Source organism: Rhinolophus sinicus, chromosome 4 (genome assembly GCF_057876585.1).
Source record: "Rhinolophus sinicus isolate RSI-liver-muscle chromosome 4, RSI-T2T, whole genome shotgun sequence".
NCBI lineage: Eukaryota > Metazoa > Chordata > Mammalia > Chiroptera > Rhinolophidae > Rhinolophus > Rhinolophus sinicus.
Genome location: NC_142504.1, coordinates 8,900,042 through 8,918,333, shown reverse-complemented (window position 1 = coordinate 8,918,333; position 18,292 = coordinate 8,900,042). Strand labels below are relative to the sequence as shown.

The following is an 18,292-nucleotide window of genomic DNA, read 5'->3' as shown; positions in this document are numbered from 1 at the left end:
AGAGAAGCTCAGTGAAGTGAGAAAAAAACATTCTTTTGCACCTATTTACAAGTCTTTTTTTGTGTGAAATGTATTGCTATTAAGAAGTAAGACATGCTTAATTATTATTTATAACTTCAAGTTCAAAGTGATGTCTTTTTTTTGTCTTGAGTTTATAATGCAAATCCTTATTTTTCATTAAAAATTCTCTCCAGTTTGTTCCTTCTGAGGGGAGTTGGGGGTCATAATTACTCAATATGGCGGTTGCCAGGTTAGTCTCTGTTAGACTCTAACCCTTTCCATATGTTAGATTTTAGCAGAACAATGTGTTACCAAGAACTTTGAGTCCTTGGGGCTTGGTTCTTCCTGACAGATAAGAACTAAATATCTTTTAAAATGTAAACTACTTTAAAGCAAGATTATATCATCTACAATAACACTGAAAGCTGTCCAAATATTGGTTGGCTGACAATGCTTTGAACACAAAAGAAACTCAACATCCCTTCCAACCATTTAAATTCTAAAGTTAGACTTGTACCCGGTCAACCCAGACAATCAAAGAACCCTTGAGGCCTGCCTGAATGAAGACAACCACTTGGAAAAAGGAAAGGACTCTGGGAACTGATGGATACAAGCAATTCTTTCTAACTAAAGGCTCTGGGGGAATCATGAGATTATGGGTGATCATTTGGGATGTGCTCTGGTTTTGGGTACAGAAAATGATTCATTCTAAGTTTGGGTTAATGGGAGGCTGGTAGAGGTTATGGACTCAGTTACAGTACAATATATGCTAATGTCACATCTTCATGGTTGAAGCAAAAAAATAAATCTGGATTGTCCTTATGTGTTCTAAGGCAAGGCACTGGAGGCAGGACAGAAACCACCATATGTTCGATAAAGTTCAGGAATGTAGCCAAGGCCTGTTTGCCTGGTATGGATCTGAGGCTATTTGAGCCACAGGAACTATTTTGGAGTCAGTCTTCCTCTGGTCGTTAAAGGAAGGGGGTTCATTCTTGAGATGCAGGAGGAACGGGAATTGCTCTTGGGCACTTGAGCTATTAGGAAAGCATTACAGAGAAGCAGCAGGTTGATAAAGATATTGATAACAGCAGTGCCCATGGATGTACCCAGAGGAAAGGGTCACAAGGAATAAGCGTGGTGCAGTGAAGGGAGGTTAGTAATGGCAGTGTTTTCCCATGGGAACCCTGTTCTCATCTTTAGGAGCACAGCCCTTCTAGAGAGGAGTGTCCTGAATAATACGGGTCATTTAGTATGTCCAGTTCTCAGGACCTTCCTCCCGCAACCGTCATTGTATAACAATCAAATATGCCCCTACATACTTCTACGTGCTCCCTAGTGGGATAATACTGTCCTCCATTGAGGGCCACTGGTAGATATCCAGAAATCCTGGATCTAGACTGAGCTTTGCTGCTACCATACTGGGAGTCCTGGCCAAGTCTTTTACTTATATAGATCTTTGTTTCCTAATCTGGAAAATTAAAAGGAGTGGAAGTTCTGTAAGATCTCTTTCAGCTCTTCCATTCACTGAATCTACAATTTCTAAGTAAAAGTAATATGATGGGCCTTCTTGGATTCTAAAAGAAAGAGACTGAGTTTGCCCCCAAACCACAGCAAAAAGCTAAGTCTGAGATGATTTTCCTCAAAGAAACTAAACATAGGCAGTGAATTGTAGGCATTTTGGGTCTGCCAGAACAGGTGAGAGTCTTTTTCCCTTCTTACTTTTTTTCTCAGAAAACGGTGGCTCATTTTCACTTGTATTGGGTGGGAATGGGAAGGAGATCAAATAAAAAGGGAAAGAAAAAAGTTTGATGGTTTTAAGTGAGTTTGATGAGAAATAATTTATTATGTCATTGCTTGTCTCCTGTTTATTTCCTTTTTACAACCCCTCCCCGGCCCCACACCTTAGCCCTCCCTCCAAGAGCCAGGCTTTTATCACTGGATCCTCTGATAAAAGTCCTACTTTGGTGTGTGACATTGCAAAAAGGATTTGTATACCCAGAAACATTCTCACCATTTCCAAACTATCCAATTTTTGTCTCACTTGCTCTGTAGAAATGTTTCCCCTTGGGGTGTTCTCACTCACTTGAGTGCTTCAAGTGTACATTAATACCCTTATTGCAACTAGACCTTTAATCAATATTTCATGGGATGTATTGAGAAGACCCACTTAATTTCTTTCAGTCTCTGCAGGTGTAGGAGTGAGAGAAAGCACTGGCTCGAGAAGACGGGTGTCATTTACACGCAAATGAAGGTGTTCCTATTGATCATGAGCTTGTTGGGATAATAATACTTGTGATGAATCACTTATGGAAAGGGGACAGGCGTTGTATGTTTTACAGATGGGACTGTTGGATCCTTAAATATCTATCAGAGTCCCATCACTAAAGGAGTTAAGGATCATCATTGTTAGGTAGACCTCCTGGCAAGAAAAAATACTAATACAAATAAAATGACTTGAGCAGCCAAACCAGTTGGGGCCACAAATGATTCTATTATTTGTAAAGTGGGATAGTCTAAAGAGATCTCAGAGTTTTATCATCTATAGACAAATCAGACTCAATGAGTGGGAAGGCTGGAGTGGACTTTGCAAGGTGATTTCTTTTTTGCAATGTTTATAGGATGGTGGTGGGTCTCCCGAAAGTTGCTCAAATTCTAGCTCCAACGCTTACTATCTGTAACACTGTGGACATGCTACTTCACGTCTAATGTTATCTGTATTTTGCTTACCAGTGTCATCAGTAAATTTTCACATTTTTTCCCCATTAGGAATAATAGACATCATACTATTGTAAACAGATGACTTTTGATTTTTACTTTTTCTCAATTTTAGAAAATTTTCCAAGGATTATTTCAGTTACTGATCTAACAAGATACATCTCGATAGCTGGAGTAAGATTTTGCACCTTGGCTTGACCCAGCTTATCTCTATGTCATGTCTCCCTTTGAGCATAGGTGATCCACACTAAAGAAACGCAGGGTAGGTGTTAAAGAGGAGCCAACATTTACTGATGGACAATGATATGCTCGGCACTCTCCTAGGCAATTTACATTGGTGGTTTCTGTCTGCAAAGGCCTCCAGTGGAGGGAAAATTGGTTCGGCTGGCTGAAATCACTCAGTTAAACTATCTCCATGACTACTGCTCATGGGTTGCTTGTTGATTTGAGGCTAAGGAACCCCACCTACCCTTTCATGTTTGTCTTCATGGTTTAACATCGTACTCAAGAACAGTGCCAGAGAGCTAAGCCAACAAACAAGACCCATAGGGGATGCTGGGCTCACAGCAATATTCACTGTTCAAAAATGACAGCTCTTCAGAGAAGTCCATGGTGGGCAACACCTGGGGAAGACCTCTCGGGCCCAGTCTGGCTCTTTTCGTCACAGATGCCTGACCTTTAAAACCAAGAAACAGACCCATTCCCCCTTTCTCCTTACTCTTCACAGGCAGTCTACTGCCCGTTTGTAGCCTTGGGAGTGCATTGGACCAATATAACAAATGTGGCCCAGGAGGGGATTACAATGTGATTTACCCTGGGAGAACGCCACAGTCTGGAGTCCTTCCTGAGCCTGGGACAACTGCAGGACTGTCCCAGAATCCTGCCCCACTGCAGCTTGAAGGCACTTCCCATGCGCCAGTGAGAGGCTGGGCTCCCCACATGCTGTGGCAGGGCAGTCTGTGTTGTGAGAGCAGATAAGAAGTGAGCTGAGAGGGGCCTTTTATCAACTGCTCTGTTCACAGAGGCCAGATGATCTTCAAGGAGTTGCTTAGAGATTTAAAGCACTGATGTGACAAGGATGCTTTGATTTCAATGTTCCAGCCATCTCCCCCGCAGCCAGTGTTTATGTAAACTTGAAAAAACCTGCCACTACTGTTCATCGCCCTTGTTTTTCAACCTTAATGGCCATTACATCCGAGGACTAGGAGAAGTCTAGCATCCTTTAAGCCTGGAGTTAGATTCTCCCTTAGACATGGCGTTGGAGCGTTGTGTCCAGCTCTTGAAGGCATGGCGGAGCAGGAGATGGGGCTGCTCTCAGATGGGGTGTTGAAATCACCCCCCAGAGAGCTTTAGCTTGTTTATTTGTTGACAATTATTGTACATGCAAAGTTCTACCTTAAATGACTAGACATCTCTTTTTTGCTTTAATGTATGAATAAAAATTCAAGAATTAGAAGTTGTGGCGTCCTGACTGCCCTCTGTGAAGACTGTAATCTCTTTCCCAACCTCTCCGTCTCCTTTGCTTCCCCTCACTATTCTTTCCGCTCAACCTCAGGTCCTATCTTCTCTCTTTTAGGGCCCCTCTTTTCAATAACAAAGATGGGGCTTTGTGAAGGAGAGAGAACCCCAAGTCCAAACAATAGGAAGGAACATTAAGAATTCAGACTGTTCCCCCAAATCAGGGACATAGGCCTGCCTTCTGGCCAGCTTGAACCGCCTCTCTCCCGTCTTCTATTTCTAAAGGGCCTTGGGTCCCTTCCATCATTTATTTCTCTTCCTCCATCTGTCTGTATCTCTATACCTACTTTTCTATAAGAGCAAGGAGAAAACGAAAGACTTTGGATGGGGGAGAGAGTTGTGTGTGAGAATATAAATTTTGTCTTTTCTTCACTCTCTTTCCCTAACAAGACCAAAAGGATGGAGTCAGTGAGTAACAGTAGACACATCCTGGGTCGTGAGCATCCCAGCCACTTCGAGGACAGTTCTCTGGTGTCTGTTTGCCGCTGAAGCCTGGCCCTGGCATGGTGCCTTGGGCAGCCCTGTCTTCAGGGCTATCATTGGAATGGTATCGAGAGCTGTGAGCACAGCCACCCAGACGAAAGGAACTTGGATCCTGTTCCTGGAAGCCAGAGCGAAGATGCCGGCAGAGCCTTTCCCTTCCTCTCAAGGGCTCAGCCTCTGGCAGGCTTCTTTTCCATCCGTCCAGGAAAGCCAGCTTTCAACAAATAGAGTTTTAAGAGCGTTTATCCTGCTCTTGCATCCAAGAGCTGGCCCTCAGCACAGCTCTTGACTTTTCTCAAAACCAACTCTGCTTGGCTGGGAATATGAACTCCAGAGTTTGGCGTATGGATACTGGCATTTTTCAACTTGCCTGTGTTAAGGAGAAATTCAGGAGCATAGGCAGGTTTTGTGAGACTTGAAACTCTGTAAAATTTTTAGGGGCTGTCTTGAAGAAAAACTATATAGTGTTTTAAAAACAAAATTAGGTACTCAACTTGCTCTTTGCCATATCCCCAAAATGTCCATGACATTTCAAAACCACCAACCTGATGGGAGGTGTGGTGAAGTAGAAGATGGAGTGGAAAGAGAGAGCAGTCTTGCCAACCGGGTTAAAATGTCTTCTTTAGCAACTTGGGAAACAAACAAACAGCATATGACCCTGTGAGCTCATTACCGGTGACCGTCTAAGGCTTAGCAAGGAGACTGTGCAAGTGAGGGGCCTGCAGCTCGTGCTTCATCAGCCTCAATGCAGATTTGCCTCTGTAGGAATATTTTCCTCTGCAGAAAATGGAAACACATCCTTCTCTTCCCCCAACCACATTAGTGGATGTTTCTAAAAATGCTTTTCAAATGACTTTTGAGCAATTTGACAATGTATCAAGAGCCTGAAAATATTCATGTTTTATCCCAATAATTTTATTTTTGGAAATCTAGTCTAAGAAAAGTATCTAGATTATGGGAGAGCTTTATGCACAGAGATGTCTATTGCAGCATTATTTATAATAGCAAAAATTTGGATAAACTGACTAACAACATGGGAATGACTAAGTAAAATATGGTATATTTACCAGGTGGACTATTATGCCATTAGTACCAATTTTTTTTCTTCAAAATGCTTATAATAATCTGGGAAATGCTAATATCCTAATGTTATCAGAAAATAGCAGCACACAAAAATTATATAAACAGTTAATATAAATAGTCAATTGATAGCATTGTCTTTGAGTTTCCATCTCTTTGGAGGTAATTCTTGCATCACACATATCTGCTTAGATGAGCAAAAGGAGGTCCTGAACCCCTTGAATCCTTGGAATCTCCAAAGTTGAGGACCAACGCTGACCACGTTAGAAGAAAGTCTCATTTAAAAAATAGACTCTGACTTTATATATTTTTTTAAAGCTAATTCTTGATGTTGATGGGAATGTGATGAAATCAGCACTTTTATTTATTGCTGATAGGAGAATATTAAACAGATCCAACTTCTTTGAAAATCATTTTGGCAATACCAACTAAAAGCCTTCGACATACGCCTACCCTTTGTATGCATCAGTAATCCCAATTCTGAACATTCTATTCCAAAGAAATTACCAGAAATATAAAGGTATGATGCACAAAGATACCAACTGCAATGCAATATGTAATAGGAAAGCATTACTAACAACTTAAAGATCCAAAAATAGAGAAATTATTTTAAAAAGTCACTGTGTATTTGTAACGCCATATAAACCATTGAAATGGTTAAATTAGATGACAAAGGAAAAAGATAAAACAAAGATAAGGACATACAATAGAGCTAACAAGCGAGGTTAATACAAAAATGGATATTGCAAAATTTATTTTGTTAAACTCGAATATATCCCGGTCCCTGTTCTAAGCTCTTTATGAAGATAAAGCCACTTAATCTGTCCCCACACCATATAGCTGGTAAGTAGTGGGGCCTCAGTTCCCTGGGGCTATAAGTGCCTGCTTTTATCCTCTATGCTCTGCTACTGCAGACATAGGCCTAAGTTTTCTCCAACACTTATTTTGGGTTTAGACTCTTTGTTTTTGTCTTGTTTTTGGGGTGACTTCCACTCCTTCTTGCCAGACATCACTGCTGTAGTGTCTCATCTGTGACATGTGAGTTACAGTCACTAACTGGAACCTATTTTATGTTCACCCATCATGGGCATTTTATTGCAGTGACTAAATAAATGTAGACTGCAACATAAGCTAACACCCTTTTGTACTGAGCGTTGCAGGGAGCAGGTTTCTTTTCACTAGGAACAGGACATGAGTCCACGACTTGGGTCTTTTGGGGCATCTCCACACAAACGCAGCTCTTCCCATCTCTCTCTCCACACACACACACACACACACACACACACACACACACACACACCCACACCCATACACTTGCCAGACACTCAGATCTTTCCTCCGGACTAGGGCTTTTCATTGGGATCCCTCCCCCACCCCATCTCCATTTTCCCTGATGAAGAGTTCGGGCCCCTCACCCGCCCCCCCCAAACTAACTGTTGTGCCCTGAGCTACTTTCCAAACTCTACTCCCAGCTCATTTGTCTGATAAACAAACACAGGGTTTAGCCATTGGCGGATAATGATGGTTTATGACAGTGCTTCTCAATTTTATTGTATACAAAGGTCACTTTGGATGTTTGTTTTAAAAAGGTAAATTTCTAGGCCTTTGTCCACAGGGATTCCGATTCTGTAAATCTAGTCCTCATTTTGTTGGTTGTTGATTTAAATCAAAAGATGCATGCATATAGTGTAAAAATGAGCTAATACAGAGGTGCTTTGGTTACATTCACGGCAGACAAGATTCAGAGCAACTGTTTTGTCACTGAGCAGAATGTTTTAAAAAATCATTTGAAGGCTTCAGTGAAGAATTACAGATCTGGAAGAAGGAAACTCAGAGAGATGGCCAGTCACTAGGAGTATTTTGCAGCTTCAGAAGAGCTAGCTTAGAGCTGTCATGTTCAGTAGAACTTTTGACCAAGTCATGGGGCTAGGAAACAAAATCGGAGTTTAGGATCTACCACAAAGGCTTTAAAATGGAAACTTAAGGGAACACACAGACAGGTTCAAACAGCCTCAGTACTTGGATGAAAGTGATGGAGGTGGGTGTGTGTGAATTTCCCTAGCATAGCTGTGTACCGGAAGCAAACAGAAAATCCTTTCTGGAGGAAGATGGCATCATTTTAGACTTTAAATTTTCCCTACAGTTTTTCATATATAACATCCAGCATGCCATAAGAAACAACCAGGCATATCTGAACAATGCTAGTTAAAACTAAGAGAAATAACTATACTAGAAACAAATCTACAGGTTATCTGGATAATAGAATTATCAGATGTAGAATTTATATCTAAGATAAACAAGCTAATATGTACAAGGAAATTAAAGATTAAAAATTTTAAAGATAAGTCCTAGTGTAGCTGCTGAGTGGGAACTATTAGAGAAATTGAATCTATAATTTAAAATAGTCCACAAATGAAACTGAAGAATTCATTTAAGGAAGAAATAAGACCTATCAACCCAGACATTTCTGGTGAAGACAGAATGATGCAAAGTTCCCAATGATTTTATGAGGTTAACATTATCTCAATACCAAAATTGGACAAAAAAAAAAAAAAATTATAGGTCAATCTCACTCTAAAACATGAATGCAAAAATTAGAAATAGATTCTAATTAAATATTAGCAAATTGCATCCGGCAGTAAATAAAAGGATAATACATTCCATCCAAATCGGATTTTCCCCAGGAATGCAAGGTTAGTTTAGCACTCCAAAATCAACTAATATTATAGCATAAAAGAGGGAAACCATATGATTATTTCAACAAGTACAGGGAAAAAAACATTGTATAAGTTCACTACCCTTTCATGATAAGCAACAACAAAACACACACACACAAAATCTCTTAGCAATCTAAGAATAGAAATAAACTACCTTAACATGATAAATGACATGCACCAAAAATTACAGCAAAATCATACCTAAATAGTAAAACGTTGAAAAATTTTTCCCTTGAGATGGAAAGCAGACAAAAAAATACTACTATTCTCACATCTATTCATCATTGTTCTAAGGGTTCAAGCCAGTGTAATAAGCAAGAAAAGGAAATAAAAAGTGAAATGATTTAAAACTGCTATTATTAGCAGATGCTGTACTACTGTGTATAGAAAATGCAAAAGAATCTATAGATTTGGATTAATCAGTGAGTTTAGAAAGGTGGCGGGGTACACAATGTCAAAATTACAAAATATTACAAAAATCAATTGACTAGATTGTTAGAAAATGAAATATATCACTTACAATAGAATAAAATATAACATCAAATAGCTAACATTATATCTAACGGAAGGTATTCAAGGCTATTAACCAGAAAACTATAAAATATTGAAAGAAATTAGAGAAGACCTAAATAAATGAAACTGTACTATGTTAATGGATTGGAAAACTAAATATTATTAGAAGATCTGAGTACCCACCCAATTGCTCCATAGATTTAATGCATTCCCAAGCAAAATCCCGGTTTTTAAATTTTTTTTCTTTTTTTTTTTTGAAATTGTAAGCTAATTCTAAAGTTCATAAAGCTGCAAACAACTAAAGATAGCAAAAACAATCTTGAAGAATAACAAAGCTGGTGCACTTACTCTACTAAATATCAAAACAGTGCAAATGAGAAACAAAAACTCACAGACACAGACAATAGTTTAGTGGTTACCAGAGGGTAAGGGGGGAGGCGGATGGTAGAGGAGGGCAAAGGGGATCAAATATATGGTGATGGAAGGAGAACTGACTCTGGGTGGTGAACACATAATGTGATTTATAGAGGATGTAATACAGAAGTGTATACCTGAAATTTACGTAACTTTACTAATAACTGTCACCCCAATAAATTTAAAAAAAGTGTTCAGTTATTTGTAATCATAAGTAATATGAGTATTACATTAAGACTCCATTTTTTCCCAACTTCCTTTTTATTAAAAGTATATATTATATGTATTTTATATTTTTACTAAAGCTATTTATAAGTATAAATACTATTATACATGTATATATTTTTTCAAAAATTATGTAGTCCGGCTTTATAAATGAAAATAACTATTTTGACAATGATATGTTAGGTGTGAGTGTTTCTCATTCATTTCATTTTGTATTTTATAGACTTTTTTTATTTGAAATTTACTTCTCTTTAGCTGTGGAAAGTTTCCTTGGTTATTTCTTTGATAACTGTGTCCTCTGCATTTATTTATTGTGCTTCGTTTTGCACGTCTCTTGGTTGGATGTGGATCTCCTGGTTTGATGCTGCATGTCTGTCTGTCACCTTCCTCACATTTTTCATCCCTTTGCTTTTTTACTTTTATGTTCTGAGATGTTTTCTAGATTTTCCTCCCAATGCTTCTATTTTATTTCATCAATTATATCTTAAATTTCCAAAATGACTTTCGGGTACCCTGATCATTCCTTTGCATCGTTTCCTATTCTTAATTTGTGGATTAAATAACTCCTCAAATCTCACTGAAACTACTGATTAGATTTAAAAATCACTGAATTTGCATTATGTTCATATTCAGTTTCTCTTGGACATTCTCTTTCAAATTGCAGTTTTTCCTAAAATGTCTGAATACCTTCGAGACTTTGCTGATATTTAAGAGGGTGGGTTAGGAAGGCGAATCAGAATTCTCCACACAAGAGGTGGGCTTGTTATTGGCCGGCAGCTCAGTCAGGTGAGCAGGTGGGGAGCTGACTGATTAGTACGCTGACAGCTTCCAAAATGCAGGATGGGGGCTGCTTTACTTTTAAGCACTAACACCATCAGTAGTTGCCTTAGCACACTGTGACTTTTTTCTTTCTTTGAAAAACAAAAAGACCCTTGTCTTTTTGGCTTGGGAGAAATGCTTGCCTGCCTGTGTTTTGTGCAAGGATGGAGGTGTTTACTATTTTGCTTATAGCTCTTTAACTCACCCCCTGGTTCTCAGCCCTGCTTCTTAGTGCCACTCTCAGGCCAGAATTTCTGTGGTTCCCCTGCTTTTGAATTCCCTCTGCTTCAAAAGCCACTGCATTTACTTTCTGCCACCTGGAAATGTGTTAAAATCTGTGGCCTGTTGGTTAGTATACTTCTAGTCATCGGTTGGTTCAGGTTTATGCCTTTTTGTTACTTTGCCATCATTTTTCTGAGGGCTCAGGAGATGAAGATGGGGATTTAGTCTGTCATCTTGAAGCAGAATCTTTCAATGTACTTAAGAGGAATTCCTTAAATGCCATGGAAAGTATTAGATTTAAACCGTTTTGAAAAATAAGTAGACTTTGTGTAAAAACAGGGTTGTAGAAGAAAGACCCAAGAACGCATTTGAGCAGCAGTGTGGAGATGGCACGACCATGTTGTATGAAAAACAATGAGCAGCTCAACTGAGCAGGGTCCCAGAGCTCCAGGGAGACAGTCACAGGAAACAAGACACAAAAAGTAATCTGTATCTAGAGCTTTTAGTTCTGGGTGGAAAAAATGGGCTGTTTTGGGACAAGTAGAAAAGCAATTAAATCAATATTTTAGAAAAATTCATTTGGCAGGACAAAATATGCTTTGGAGGGAGATAGACTGCAGGCAGCAGGCCAGTTAGGAAACAGCCATGATCATCCATTTGTCAAATGAGGGGTGAGGGCAGCAGGAATGGAAAAGTAAGAAGGGACGTAGGCAAATTAGAAATAAGCATCGGTCGTACTTAGTGACCGAGGGGGTAGGGAGGACAAGGTGACTGTAAGTTTTCAGGGCTAGATAACTACGGAGACTCAGGGGCATTGATGTAGTTGGAAAATTCATAGGTGCAAACCCTCTTTTCACCTCCTCTCCCCCCTGAGAGTAGGTTACCCACAGTAGAATCCTCGTTTCCCAGGCTAGGTCTTTCCAGGTAGTGTTAGCAGTGATGGTGGTGGGCGTGATGGTAGAGATAGTGGTGGTGATGGTGGTAGTGACAGAAATAGTGGTGACGGTGCTGGTACTGATGGTGGTGATGGTAACGTTGAAGGTGGTGGTAGCGGTGGTAGTAAAGGTGACAGTGGTGGTGATTGTGGTGGGGTGGGGTGAAACAGTGAGATGGTAGTGATGGAGGTGGTGCTAGTGGCAGCAGTAACGGTGGTAACTAAGTGGTGGTGGTGGTAATTATGGAGGGGGCGGTGATGGGGCCTCTATGTTTATACTTCACTGTACTCCAAAATTTCTCCTCATAGTTTTTCAAAATTTGAGCAACTGTAACCCAATAGTTTACTCCAAGTACTCTAGTCAAGTGAAGTCATGCTAAAATCTATCCTCCAAAGATTCCATTGCAAGACGAGACTTTTCTTTCACCCCTTGGTATGTGGGTGAATTGGTATGTGTCACCGCTGACTGACAAGCCGGACTTAGGCCTGATGCGCTACATTTCTGCCACGTTTGTAAGAGAGGAATGGAGAAAGAGAGACTCTTTTTCTATTGAGTAGCCTCCATGTGTCACGTATCCTGCCACCTGGAAGGTCAGCATGACTGCCTCCATTTTATAAATGATGAGCCGGAAGCTCAGAGCACTGAAAGTGCCCACGTTTATAAAGTGCATGAGCAGCAAACCTGGAGTGTGAACCCAAGTGTGTTTGACTTCAAAACTGACTTTTTCCTTTGAAACTGTGTGGACTTGCCAAAGACGGAATAAAAGCAACATTGATTGAGCACTAAGGCAGTGACTGTTAGTGGCCACCCGATGCCCATTCTCCCCTTCTTTCTTGATAGAAAAACCCTGGTGTTATTTGGTAGGAAGACGTGTCCCCCCCACCAGATGCCACACCCCGGGCTTCCTGCAGCGAGGTAAGGGCATGTAACAGCAGGTAGGATGAAGGCTGGTGTGGGGCTTCTAGGAAGACTACTTCTAGCTTAAAGTGGATTCTGCCGGAAGGTCCTCCTTTTTGCTCCTCTTGCTGCTCAGAGCATGCATGGAGCCCTGATAACCACCTCGGAAAAGAGGAGATCCTGAAGACAGGATCCATATTCTCGGGTACAGGAGCCTGGGTCCCTGAAGGCTGCCATGCCGTCCTATCAGTTCTGGAATGCCTGCCTCTGGACTCTTACATGGAAGAGATATCAACGTGTTTTATTTGAACTACTTTCACATGCATCACGATTCAAGCACCTCAGATATGTGACACACTGCTGCCACTTGGCCATCTGGTTGCCGCTGTTTCAGATGAACACCCCGGGTTTCAGAAAGCTTACATGATTAACATAAGATCACGCGGCTAGTTAAGTGGATGTCTTGACTTTAGACATGTTGCACTAATAGAATAAAAATCTAAATTTCTTAACATGGCATATAAAACAACCATGGTCTAACTATTGCCTTTTTTTTGCCTTCTTTCTGAAGGCATTGCCTGGAATTCTCTGCCCCTACTTTTCCTCTAGGAAACCACTACTCATCATTTAAGACCCAGGGTCTTACCTCCTTTGAGATCTTCCCTCAACAGCTATTTCATGTCCCAGGTCTTCCTTCTGTGCTCCTACTGCTTCGTGCTGTACCTTGTTACGACACCGTGTCACACAGAGCACGGGAATTGTCTACATGCCTGTCACACACTCACTGTCAGCTTCTTTAGGGGCCAGATCTGTCTACCACTGTATTTGCAGCACTAGTTCACTGCCTGGCACAAAAACAAAACAAAAACAAAAACCAAAAAAAAATAAAAGGAAATTTTTATTGAATGACTGCCTGAATGAATAAAAGCAGGCAATCACAGTGCATGGTACCTTGTACTGAACTTCAGGGGCTAAATATTACATAATGAGGCTTATGTCTTTAAGTGTCTCCTAAGCCACCTGGGAAGTATATGGACATGTCATCGGAGAGCAACTTTAAACAGGGAACCATAGATCTCATGTCTCCATGGAGACCTTTCAATTCACTCTTTACTCTCATTCTGCGGCCCCTACATCTAAGGAGGACTATGGCATATTTCCAGTTCAAAATATCATTTTGTTAGGGAATGTGACTGCAAAGATTACAAAGTAGATCTGATTCTTGCTTTAATCCTGTAAAGAAATTGAATCAGTTCTGACACAGCATCCTTTTTCAAGACTCTGAAAACTTTTGAATCCATTTTAAACTAGATTGTGATCGACAAACCCACTGGAACATTAGCGAACAGTTAAATACTAATTAGCCAAGTCCCCGCTAATCTCCCAGCTGTCAAAGGCAGAGATAGAGACAAAAGCCTCAATTAAACCTGAGTTGGTCCCTGAGGAGGGAGAGGTCAGAGGGGAGTGTTCAGTCAGCTGTGAGATTACGTGAAGAAGTCCCAAGTAATAATCATAAAAAGTATGCAAATCTCCCTTTACTCATTTAAAAAGATATTATATTGACATGAAAACTCCACCTTTTGTCATTCTACTTTCTCCAATCTCCCCATCATTAAGTATCCCACCTTATTTTTACGATAAAGTTCAAAACCTCTTCCCTGATTTTTGGTCCCCAATGAAGATTTCCAGTTGTATTTGCCATGTCCTCCTCCTGGACCTTCTACTCACAGGCTGCACATGCCCTCAGGTACATAAAGCTTGAGAAGATAACTGCAAGATACAAGATGGACAGATACTGTGGTTGTGACTGGTGGGTGGGGGCGGGGGGACTGTGTGCTGAGGAGAGAAGGTAGAGAAAGCTGCCTCCTGAAGACCCAAATTGGTCTACACAAAAAGATTTCAACTCTACTACTATGGGCTAGTTCTCTATGTTTACACTTCACTGTACTCCAAAATTTCTCCTCATAGTTTTTCAAAATTTGAGCAACGGTAACCCAGTAGTTTACTCCAAGTACTTTAGTCAAGTGAAGTCATGCTAAAATCTATCCTCCAAAAATTCCATTGCAAGACGAGACTTTTCTTTCACCCCTTGGTATGTGGGTGAATTGGGGTGGAGGTAGGGGTGTCCACAACTTTCATAAAATTCTCACAGGTATTTTGAACCCCCGAAAATTTGAGAAACATCAAATTAGAAGAGATTACTATGAAGATTTAAAACAGAATATAGACCATTTATATTAGGATCCAGCGTGTGGGGAGGTGGGGGTGGTTGTTAATATGGATCCTTAGACCTCAACCCAGAATTCTTAAATTAGGAAATCTGAGAGGGGGAGCACCAGAATTTACATTTTAAAATGCTCCTAGAAGGTATACTTTAAAATTTGAGATCCACTGGCTTTAAAATGGATCTAGGTCCATTTTAGTGGTATTTTGTAACTTGTGAGTACTTTATATTATAATTACCCATATTTCTGAATTCTAAAAGTTGAATAATTAGCTCCTTGGGTTTTCTGAAAGACAATCACATCATGAGAAATAATTATAATTTTTCTTCCTCCTTTCAATTTTTGTGATTATTTATTTTTCTTCCCTTATTGCATTGGCCATGTTGTTGAACAGGGATTGGCAAACTATGGCTCACAATCTTAATCCAGCTGCCACATATTTTTTACATTTCAAGATAGTTGTTATACAAGCGCCTACATAGTATCCTTTATGTTGCCTCTTAGCAGGCAAAACCTAAAATATTTATTATCTGGCTCTTTACTGAAAAAGTTTGATGACCTCTGCTATAGACTTGGAAATGCACCATCCAGACCCCCTTTCGGGGAAGGATAAGCTGCTCAGCACAGAGAGAATGACCCCTAATAAACATCTGTACCCCACGACTTGGCATCTGTATCTTGTCATCTGCTTTCAGAGAACCCAACCTTTGAGAGGCTATAATTTTGCATATAACATTAATAATGGTAATAATGAGCATTATTGTCCTATATCTAACTATGAAAGAAATGTTTCTTGTTGACTGTTAGATAAAATGTGTACTATAAAATTCTTTATCTTATGTCTTCCTTGGTATTTCATCAGGACTTTGTAGTTTATAAGACACAGATCCTACACATGTTTTGTTAGTTTTATACCTAAGTGTTTCTCTTTTTCTCAAGCTATTTAAATGCTATTTAAAATTTTCAGTTTCCAGTTGTTGATTACCAATATAGACATACAATTGATTTTTGCTTGCTGACCTTGTAGCCCGTAATCTTGCTAAATTCACTTATTAGTCCTGGAATCTTTTTTGTGTTGGATTTTGTCAAATGCTTTTTCTACAGTGTGTGATTTTTATTCTTTAGTCAGTTAATACGATAGATTATAATGATTGATTTCTGATTATTGAACCAGCCTTCTATTTCTGTAATAAAACACATTTCTTGTGGCCTGTTAGTCCTTTTATATGGTGCTGGAATTGATTTGATGTTTTCTTAAGGATTTTTATGTCTGTATTCATAAGGGACATATGTCCTTAGTTTTCTTTTCCCAGGCTATCTTAATCTTATTTGGTATCAAGAGTAATGCTGGCTGTATGAAATGACTTGGGACGTGTTTTCTCCTCTTTTTCTTGTGGAAGATAGTGTGCAGAATTTCTACTATTACTTCTTTCAATCTTTGTTAGAATATACCAATGAAAACGTGTGGGCTGGCCCTTTCTTTTTGGGAAGGGTTTAAACTAAATTTTCAATTTCTTTAAGAGCTATAGGACTTGCAACAACATTGATGGACCTAGGGGGTATTATGCTAAGTGAAATAAGTCAAACAGAGAAAGACAAATACCATATGATTTCACTTACATATGAAATCTAAAGAACAAAATAAACAACAACAACAAACAGAAACAGACTCATAGCTACAGAGAACAAACTGCTAGTTACCAGATGGGAGGGGCGTTGGGGGCTTGACATTCATTATTCTGACTATCTATTGACTTTCAATGGTTTTCTTTGTTTTTTTCTTTATTTCTCTGCAGTCTGTAATACCTTATTTCATTACTTTTAAAAAATCTCATCTTATTTTCTTGATTTTAGGTTTTTTTGAAATAGAATTCACTTCTATTTATTGAAGTAATCTCTCCTTGTCTTCTTCTGAATGTGCCAATTAGTTTTCTGAAAATTTCTTCTGAATCTTACAGTAGATGTGTCCTAGAGTTATGCTTTTCCTCTGAGTCTTTATTACATTGTTCTTTCCCCTTTGTTTTACAGTGCTTTAAAAAAAAAACAACCTTATGTTGCTTTTCTCTCTTGACTCAGTCACTGCCTAGAACAGGGCCTGGCATACTATAGGGGTTCAATGCACATTTGTTTAATGAATGAATCGTGAGGAACTTGAAATCTTTCTAGACATTGGGTGTGTGAATTGTTCTTGGCCCTGCTTTACCCCGCTTATGTGATGGCCTAATTCCCTTTCCAGATCTACAGGTGCAAGCTAATTGATGTGCATAGTTTCTAATTCCAAAACTTTCATGTGTCTCTTTTCTACTAAGTTGACATTTCTCCTTATGTCTAGTATCTACCTGTCTAGTACCCTCAACTTATTGAAATGCATGAACAAACAGAATTCCCATGGCTATCAACTTTCTTCCTATGTCTGTGCATATCTGTAACGGTTTCTCACGGTCGTTACCGACCTCATGTTCAATGCTCAAATGAAAGCTAGACAGTGTAAAACACAGAGTTACCGACCAACACCATTTTGAGCGAGAATTCCATTTCTGGTATATTTTTGAAGTATTAGAATTTTATTTTAAAATCCAGCCAGAATCTACAGCATTTATTTTGAATGAGGACACATTGCTGTTGTTTTGGTCATATATACTTCATCCTACACCTTCTTATACATGGATATGCCCAAACTACATACCCTGTGCCCTCACTACAGTTGGTAAATGATTTTGGAACAATTTATAAATATTTATTAAAGTAAAATAATAGCAGCTGATGCCAAAAACAGCATCCTGCCTGAGGATACTCACATTTGATGAGCTCTAACATCCTTCTATGCTGACTCATGTTTTCATTTTATTCTAACGCTAACATGTTACTCTCTTCCAAATCATTTCAGAGTTATCAGCTCCTCCCCTTCATGAATTCCCAGTCCAACTAGCAAAGCCGTCTGCGTCCTGTTACACAATCTTTCACGGGGCTGGCTGAGGTCCGAGTCCAGCACAGTCTATTTCTAGTCTGTGGTTCCTCCCCTTGGAATTTTTTCCAATTCTTGAATGTCAAAGAATTTATTTTCAAAATAAAAGCTGATAAACAATTGTACAAAAATGTGTATTTTCCTCCCAAGAAAGATTACTGAAAACTGTCAGAAAAACTCATATACTTCTGATCCATCATCTACTATAATCCTGTTTTACTCACTGACCTCAACAATCCCAAAGTGCTTCTCTTCATAATTGAAAAAGCAGAGTTGGGGACAAGCTACTGGCTATAGAACCAAAGTCAGAAAAATGCTCAATTGAAAAAAATAAAAAAATGAGGAAGCCATAGGCCATATATATATATATATATATATATATATATATATATATATATATATATATGTTTTTTTATTAACAATAATTAGCTGCCATCTTATTGATCAATTCTCTTCACCCTCTTTTAACTTTTTTTAAAAAGCTGTTCACATGGTCTAAACCATTGCATTTACTGTTTTCAAATCCGATGTTTTTCTTTGTTTCAACAATGGCTGTAATCATGT

The 18,292-nt window shown here is 39.2% G+C and overlaps 1 long non-coding RNA gene across 1 annotated transcript in view; it reads right to left on the bottom strand.

The window, feature by feature from the left end:
• Positions 1-17,623, bottom strand: part of LOC141573098 (uncharacterized) — a 31,716-nt gene extending 14,093 nt beyond the window's left edge. Inside the window, exon 1 of the long non-coding RNA XR_012498660.1 lies at positions 17,562-17,623. This is a non-coding gene — a long non-coding RNA (uncharacterized LOC141573098). The remainder of the gene's footprint in view (positions 1-17,561) is intronic.
• Positions 17,624-18,292: the final 669 nt, after the last annotated feature.